Genomic DNA, 10,159 nt, shown 5'->3' with positions numbered 1-10,159 from the left:
TTACTGCGGCCCACCACACACACAGTATCTGCGCAGTAGACATATTGCCTGCAGACCACACGCAGTATGTCTGCGTAAAGATGTCTACTGTTCCAGTCTACTGTTTGTATATTCCGATCAGTACAGATTTTACTACTCGCGCGCACACACACACACACATTATACTTAGCAAGTAGACTATTTTCTGCAGACCAACAGGACAGTATGTCTGCAGTTTAAGATGGTCTACTGTTCAGTATGACTGGTTTGATATCCCGAGCAGTATGAGATTTACTCTACACACACACACACACAGTATACTGAGCAGAGAGACATATTTACGGGCAAACACACAGACAGTATGTTCTGCAGTAAAGAGTTACTGTTCAGTAACTTTTGTATTCCCGATCAGTACAGATTTACTGGGCGCGCACACACACACAACACAGTATACTGAGGTCAGTAGACATATTTATAGCAATCACACAGACAGTATTTGTCTGCAGTAAAGATGTCTACATGTTCAGTATACTGTTTGTATATCGCGATCAGTACAGATATTTACTGCCACGCACACCACACAACGAACACCACACACACACCACACACACACACCAGCAGTATACTGAGAGCTAGACAATTTACTGCAGATAGCAGACGTATGTCCTGCAGTAAAGCATGTCTACTGTTCAGAATACTGTGTTGTATACTCCCGAGCAGTAATAGCATATTTACATGTACACCCCACACACACACACACACCACACCACACACAGTCACAGTATACTGGAGCAGTAGAATATTTCTGCAGATACGCAGACAGTATGTCGCGTAACAGAGTCTACGTTCATCTAGAATGTTTGTATATGTCCGATCAGTACAGGATTTTACTGCACGCCACACACACACACACACACACAACACACACACAACAACCGTATACTGGAGCAGTGATTATATTACTTGCAGATACCCGACAGTAATGGTCTGAAGTAAAGATGTTACTGTTCAGAATACTGTTTGTATATCCCAGCCGTATAGACATTTACTGTACCACACACACACACACACACCACACACACCACACACAGTAATACTGAGCTAGACATTAATTTACTTGCGAGACACAGGACAGTATGTCTGCAGTAGAAAATGTCTATGTTCAGTATACTCTTTGTTATTTCGATCAGTCAGAATTACTTACTGCGCGCACACACAACACACCGTATACTGAGCAGTAGACATAATTACTGCAGACACACAGGACAGTATGTCTTGCAGTAGAGATGTCTACTGTTCAGTATACTGTTTGTATATTCCGATCAGTACAGATTTTTACTGCGCACACACACACACAGTATACTGAGCAGTAGACATATTTTCTGCAGACACACAGACAGTATGTCTGCAGTAAAGATGTCTACTGTTCAGTATACTGTTTGTATATCCCGAGCAGTATAGAGATTTACTGTACACACACACACAGTATACTGAGCAGTAGACATATTTACTGCAAAGACTCACAGACAGTATGTGCAGTAGTAAAGATGTCTACTGTTCAGTATACTTTTGTATATTCATCAGTACAAGTATTTACTGCGCGAACACACACACACAATACTGAGCAGTGACATATTTACTGCAACTCACCAGTATGTCTGCAGTAAGAGTTATGTCAGTATACGTTTGTATATCCCGAGCAGTATTGATATTTACTGACACACACACACACACACACACACACACACAGACACAGTATACTGAGCAGTAGACATATTTACTGCAGATACGCAGACAATATGTCTGCAGTAAAGATGTCTACTGTTCAGTATACTGTTTGTATATCCCGAGCCGTATAGATATTTACTGTATACACACACACACACACACACACAGTATACAGTATACTGAGCAGTAGACATAATTACTGCAGACACACAGACAGTATGTCTGCAGTAAAGATGTCTACTGTTCAGTATACTCTTTGTATATTTCGATCAGTACAGATATTTACTGCGCGCGCACACACACACACACACAGTATACTGAGCAGTAGACATATTTACCGCAGACTCACAGCAGAATGTCTGCAGTAAATTTGCTACTGTTCAGTATTTGTTGTATCCCGCTAGTACGATATTTACTGGCCCACACACACACAGTATACTGAGCAGTAGACATATTTCTGCAGCACACAGACAGATGTCTGCCGTTAAAGATGTCTACTGTTCAGTAACTCGTTTGTATATCCGAAGCAGTCATAGATATTTACTGTACACACACACACACACCACACACACAACAAGTATACTGAGCCGTAGACATATTTACTGCAGACACCAGACAGTATGTCTGCAGTAAAGATTCTACTGTCAGTATACTGTTTGTATATCCTCGATGCGCGTATAGATATTTACTGTATACACACACACACACACACACACACACACACAGTATACTGAGCAGTAGACATAATTACTGCAGACACACAGACAGTATGTCTGCAGTAAGATGTCTACTGGTCAGTATACTTTTGTATATTTCGATCAGTACAGATATTTACTGCGCGCACCCACCACACACAGTTATACTTGAGCAGTGACATAACTTACTGCACAACACCAGACAGTATTTCTGCAGTAAAGATGTCTATGTTCAAGTATACTGTTTGTATATTCCGATCAGTACTGATATTTACTGCGCGCACACACACACACAGTATACTGAGCAGTAGACATATTTACTGCAGACACACAGACAGTATGTCTGCAGTAAAGATGTCTACTGTTCAGTATACTGTTTGTATATTCCGATCAGTATAGATATTTACTGCGCGCACACACACACACAGTATACTGAGCAGTAGACATATTTTCTGCAGACACACAGACAGTATGTCTGCAGTAAAGATGTCTACTGTTCAGTATACTGTTTGTATATCCCGCAGTTCAGTATATTATTTACTGTACACACACACACACACCAACAGTATACTGAGCAGTAGACCATTTACTGCAGACATCACAGACACTATGTTGCAGTAAATGAGTAAAGATGTCTACTGTTCAGTATACTATTTGTATATTCCGATCAGTACCGATATTTACTGCGCGCACATACACACACAGTACTGACTGAGCTAGTAGACCTGTTGTATATTCCTCCGATCAGTACAGTATTTTACTGCTCGCGCGCACACACACACAATATACTGAGCAGTGACCTATTTACTGCGACACACAGACAGTATGTCTGCAGTAAAGATGTCTACTGTTCAGTATACTGTTTGTATATTCCGATCAGTACAGATATTTACTGCGCACACACACACACACACACTCTCACACACACACACACACACACACACACACACAGTATACTGAGCAGTAGACATATTTACTACAGACTCACCGGACCGTTAGTCTGCAGTTAAAGATGTCTACTGTTCAGTATACTGTTTGTATATTCCGATCAGTACAGATATTTACTGCGCGCACACAGACAATATACTGTGCAGTAGACATATTTACTGCAGGCACACAGACAGTATGTCTGCAGTAAAGATGTCTACTGTTCAGTATACTGTTTGTATATTCCGATCAGTACCGATATTTACTGCGCGCACACCCACACAGTCTACGGCAGTCGACATATTTACTGCAGACACACAGACAGTATGTCTGCAGTAAAGCTGTTACTGTTCAGTATACGTTTGTATATTCCGATCAGTATAGATATTTACTGCGCGCGCACACACACACAGTATACTGAGCAGTAGACATATTTACTGCAGACACACAGACAGTATGTCTGCCGTAAAGATGTCTACTGTTCCGTTACTGTTTGTATAATCCCGAGCAGTTAGATATTTACTGTAACCACACCACACACACAGTTATACTGAGCAGTAGACATATTTACTGCAGACCACACAGACAGTTATGTCTGCAGTAAAGTGTCTACTGTTCCAGTATACTGTTTGTATATTTCCGATCAGTAACAGATATTTACTGCGCGACACACACACCACAGTCTACTGAGCAGTAGATGTTTGTATATTCCGATCAGCAAGGTATTACTGCGCGCACACACACACTACACACAGTATACTGAGCAGTAGACATATTTTACTGCCGACACACAGAACAGTATGGTCTGCAGTAAAGATGTCTATGTTCAGTATACTGTTTGTAATCCGAGCCCGTATACGATATTTACTGTACACACACACACCACACAGATAACGGAGCAGTAGACATATTTATGCAGCCACACAGACAGTGTAGGAGCCAGTCATTCATTTTTTTTCTTGTTTATGACACCTGCGGCACATGTGGTACATGTTTGAATGGTATAACCTGTGGTTTTGTCTAAGTGTCACCTGTGTGGGCGGGATGCTGAATAATCAATGCCCACCTGCGGTCTATCAGGAGATTGTGGCTGGAGAAGGCACTGGCCTTGGACCTCAGAAGTTTGGATGTTGGAACTGTGAACTGTGATTTTCGAATTTTGTGGAAGTACGCCCAGCAGGCATAAGGTTTTTATCTATTACGTTGGTTTACTGTCTATATACCTACTTGGTTTATTGTTTTGTTTGATCAACTTTATTAGAAGACCTTTGTTTAATAAACCACGTTAAAAATTAAAAACACCCAATGGCGTCCTGAGTGACTTAAAAGAAGACAATACAGGACAGTATGTCTGCCAGTAAGATGTTCTATGTTCAGTATACTGTTTGGATATCCCGAGCCGTATAATCTTTACTGATCACACCCACACCACTCACCACACACAACCAGTATACTGAGTAGTAGACATATTTACTGCAGAACACAGGCATTATGTCTGCAGTAAAGATGTCTACTGTTCAGTATACTGTTTGTATATCCTGAGCAGTATAGATATACTGCACGTTCACACACACACACACACAGTATACTGAGCAGTAGACATATTTACTGCAGACACACAGACAGTATGTCTGCAGTAAAGATGTCTACTGCTCAGTATACTGTTTGTGTATCCCGAGCAGTACAGATATTTACTGTACACACACACACACACACACACACACACACAGTATACTGAGCAGTAGACATATTTACTGCAGACACACAGACAGTATGTCTGCAGTAAAGATGTCTACTGTTCAGTATACTGTTTGTATATTCCGATCAGTACAGATATTTACTGTACACACACACACACACACAGTATACAGAGCAGTAGACATATTTACTGCAGACACAGACAGTATGTCTGCAGTAAAGATGTCTACTGTTCAGTATACTGTTTCTATATTCCAATCAGTACAGATATTTACTGCACGCACACGCACACACAGTATACTGAGCAGTAGACATATTTACTGCAGACACACAGACAGTATGTCTGCAATAAAGATGTCTACTGCCTAATGTCTAATGCTGCCACTCGTGCCAACTCCACGGCCCACTCTTGCAGAGAGGGTACCCCCTCCGTCTTCCATCCCCTGACAAGTATTTGTCTACCAATCATAATACTGGTTTGGACAAAGCTTTTAATGTTTATCCTGTCCTGTCAGGACTGTATGATCACTCAAGACAAATAATCTAGGGCTAAATGGAATTTCAATCTCCGTAATCTCACATAGGTTATCATAAATATTGGTCCAAAAGTGTTGGACTTTGTGACATAACCATAACACATGAATTAAAGTATCTTCCTCAGACTTGCATCGCCAACATTCTGATGTGGATAATAATCCTAATCTAAATAATCTGGAGGGAGTCCAATAAAAACGATGTATAATTTTAAATTGAATAAGGCGTACTCTTGCATCCCTTGAAACTACTTTAATATTTTTACAAGTTTCGTTCCAATCCTCATCACTAAATGTCAGATTCAGATCACTTTCCCATGTCTTCTGCAGAGCTGCAATGGGCCCATTACCAAGAGTATGAATCAACATAGAATAATAGACAGCTGCTTCATGTCCTTTTCCATAGTTCTTTAAAATTTTATCTAGGCGCTCTGCATTATGGGGAACCGATGCAGCGGGCCCAAACACCCCCCCAACATATGTCGGAGTTGCAGGTATCTAAAAAAGTGGGAAGTAGGGATGCTGAACCGCTGCACCAACTCCCCAAAAGATTTCAAAGAGCCATCAGAATACAGATCCCCCAAAATGACCACTCCCTTCTCATGCCATATCTTCCAATAAATTGGAACATTTATCAATTCGTAATTTAGGATTTAACTAAATACTTGAAGAGACATTTAGAAAGGGATCAAATTTAAATATTCGATCAACTCTAGTCCAAATTAATTTAAGATGAGCAATTATTGGATGTGTTTTTGCTTTTTTACTTAATTTAGTAGACAGGACTTGCATGGTGACAGAGGGGCCATTACAGCATGTTCCAGACAGTACCACGGAGGGGCTCTTTCAGGAGGGAGGGACCAGTGGGCCAGGTGCCTTAAATTAAAAGCATAATAGTAAAATAATATGTTTGGTAGCCCTAAGCCTCCTTTATCAGATGGTCTTTATAGCTTGCTGTGGCTCAAACGGGGACGTTTACCATTCCAAATAAATACCTTAGATATTCTGTCAAACCTTTTAAAGTAATAGTGGGGAATTTCTAAGGGGAGAGACTGGATAAAATAATTAAGTTTGGGAACACAGTTCATTTTCAGAACATTAACTTTACCTGCCATGGACAGATTAAGAGTTGCCCATCTTTCAACATCACAAGAAATTTTTTGTAATAATGGGTCAAAATTGACCTTGACCAAATCTTTCAGGTGTCTAGAGAAATGAATACCCAAATACATGATAGCTTGCCCCACTGAAATGCCCCTGGGTGGAAGGCAGTGGAGGGGCAATAAGCTGTCAAGGGGAGTGCCTCAGACTTGGACCAGTTTACCTTGTACCTGGAGAATTTTGAAAATAAGTCTATAATTCCAAGAAGACATTGTACAGATCTGCTAGGGTCGGACACCAGTAATAAGATGTCATCAGCGTAAAGCATCAGTTTATGTACCATCCCACCCGCCGTGACCCCCGGAAAATCAGTCGCCCCGGTTATGGCTGCTGCCAGAGGCTTAATGGCTAAGCAGAAGGGCAAAGGGGATAGGAGTGATCCCTGCCTGGTTTCTCTCCCCAACATAAAATAATCTGAGACCAGCCCATTGGTCTGCACTGCTGCTTCTGGGTGCTTATATAATACATGAATCCATCTTATAAAGGTATTACCAAATCCAAATTCTTCTAAAATTTTGAATAAATACCTCCATTCGACCATATCGAACGCCTTTTCGGCGTCAAGAGAGATTGCAGCAATCGGGGACTGGGTGTCAGCCACGGACCACATGACATCAATAAGGCATCTAATATTATCTGAGGAGCTCCGACCACGTATGAATCCCATTTGGTCAGTATGAATTAATGACGTAATTACACTGTCTAATCGGTTTGCTAAAATTTTCGAAACGATCTTAACATCAATTTGCATTAATGAAATAGGACGGTAATTTTTGCATTCATCCAAATCTTTCCCTTTCTAGGAACTACACTAATAAGGGCCTGTCTCAGAGTTGGCGGGAGTATCCCTCCCTCTAGCGCCTCCTTATACACCTCCAGTAAAGGTGGAGCTAACTCTGTCGCAAAGCTCTTAAAGAATTCCCCAGTAAAACCGTCAGGTCCAGGTGCTTTACTTGACGGTAGAGCCATAATTACCCCTTTAATCTCCTCAATAGTAATATCAAGGTCTAGAAAATCCCTCTGTTCATCTGTCAATTTTGGAAGTCCTAGTGGTTCTATAAATTTATGAATTTCTTCTTCAGTCGAGGTAGATGTTGAACTATAGAGGTCACTATAAAATTCTTTAAAGGCCTGATTAATATCTAGAGTCGCAGTGAACAGGTCCCCAGCCGGCGACCTAACAGCAGGAATAGTGGAAGCCATCTCCCTCTGTTTTATATACCTGGCAAGCAATAGATTAAATTCAACCTTCTGGGATAGTATGGTATTATACTGATATTTTAACTTTGTCAGTTTTCTCATGCCGTCTTGTGTCATTTGTTGCTTCAACTCTGTTTCAGCCTGTTTAATTATATTTTCCAATCCTAGCAACTCCTGTGTCTTAATTTTCTTATGATATGACGTACGTTGGATGAAACGTCCCCTGATCACAGCCTTTAGGGCCTCCCACGCGACACCTGCTGATGATACAGATTGCCAATTGATCTCCAAGTAATTATTTAATTCTGTCCTTAGCTACTCAACATTTACTGGGTCCTGCAGAAGGGATGAGTTTAAACGCCATCTGTAAGACTTTCTTCTCTCGCTCTGGGGTAAAAGGCCCAACCCGACCCAAGCATGGTCGGAAATAAAAATATTCCCTATTTCGCAACCCATAGCAGAAGAGGTGAGTGCCTTGGATATTAAAAAAAAATCTATTCGGCTATAGGTCTTATGTACTGGTGACAGAAAAGTGTAATCCCTACCAGAGGGGTTCATGATCCTCCAAATATCTATTAGTCCTAAAGATTTGCAAATTCTCTGTAACGTTATAGCAGCCCTTGGCACTTTACACAACACTGCCCCGCTGTGGTCGAGCGCTGGATCCATTAATAGATTAAAATCCCCTCCCAAAACAACAGCGTGATTCCCAGCGATTTGTAATTTCCTTTAGGTGCATATATGTTAGCCAGGGTCATCTTCTGAGACTGTATTTCAGCCAGCACAATAATCATCCTTCCCGAATTATCCTTAATTTGCTTGAGACATTTAAACTGTAAATGTTTACTTACTAAAGTTATAACACCCCTGCTCTTGCTAGAGCCTATGCTGTAAAAAAACATGTCCAACCCATCCTGTACACAGTTTCTCAGACTCCTCTTTTGACATGTGCGTTTCTTGAAGAAACACCACGTCATAGTTTTTGTTCTTAAGCATCGTCATGACCTTTTTTCTCTTAACAGGGTACCCCAGCCCATTCACATTCCAAGTGGTGAGGCGCATTAAACCTATTTGTGCGGACATGCCTGCCCACGTATTAATAACATACAACCATTTATCAGAAGCAATATCATTACACAGTGGTGGTAACTAAACACAATCCCCATAAAACTAACAAAACAAAGAGTGTGAAATTGAACCGGAACTTTGCACATTTCAGCCTCCACAGAAGTCCCTCCAACGAAGGTCCGACGGTCCGTGTCTGGTCCGCGAGACTCCACTCGTTGTGACCCCTCACCCTCAATGAGTCTACACCAGTGTCTTTAATTGAATATTGAACACGAGAATGAAAACAAATCCATCGTTCAGTACCTACTGCATAGCGTCTATGAAGACCATGGCTTCCCGGGGACAATCAAACGCCCTCTCACCTTCGCAGGTCTCGATTCTCAGCTTAGCCGGGAACAGCATCCTGAAGCGCACCTCACGCTCATGCAGCTTTTTCTTACACTCCTTGAACTTGTCGCGCTTCATCTAGGTGGCTCTGGAGTAGTTGGGGAAAAGCATAATAGTGGTGTTTCCCCAGCTCAGCTTGCCTTTGTTCCTCGCTGCACGCAGCACCACATCCCGGTCCGACGATCTCAAAAACCTGGCCAATATTGGTCTGGGTCTGTCGCGGGTCGCTGGCCAGCAATCCAGTGCGCTTGTTCAATCTCTCGTCTCCCTTCTATGTTCAGCAGATTTGGCAACAGTTCCTCCAAAAATTTCACCGCGTCTCCTCCTTCTTTGCCCTCCGGAAAGCCGACGAAGTGGACATAATTGTGTCACGAGTGGTCCTCCATGTCTTGTAGTTTGTCCCATATCCGCCCGACATCTGTTTTGGTGGCTGGCGGGTTAGCTTGCCATTCCTGCTTGGTCATTTCCAATGACTCCACTCGCTTCTCCATGTCGTCCAGTCTTGTAATTAGAGCTGACAGCTTGCTCTCTACCGACATGGTGGTGCGAGGTATTTCTGCCAGTCCCCCCAGCTCTTCAGATATTTTTGTTAGTGCTGAGTAAATTTTACTGATATCCTGAGCTATATTGTTAGCTTGTTGCTGGTCGGGTTCGCTAGCTTCTTGGTCTTGCATCATGGCGTCCGCCCCCTGCAATGGTAGATGTCTTTTAATATCTCCACAAGCCGTGGTCTTAACAGGTCCTCTTTAATTAATAGCAGATATTCTGGATGCTACTGTCTCT

The sequence above is a fragment of the Larimichthys crocea genome, chromosome VII, assembly GCF_000972845.2.
Source record: "Larimichthys crocea isolate SSNF chromosome VII, L_crocea_2.0, whole genome shotgun sequence".
NCBI classification, from domain to species: domain Eukaryota; kingdom Metazoa; phylum Chordata; class Actinopteri; family Sciaenidae; genus Larimichthys; species Larimichthys crocea.
The sequence above is the reverse complement of the archived record's forward strand: the minus strand, read 5'-3'. Positions refer to the sequence as shown.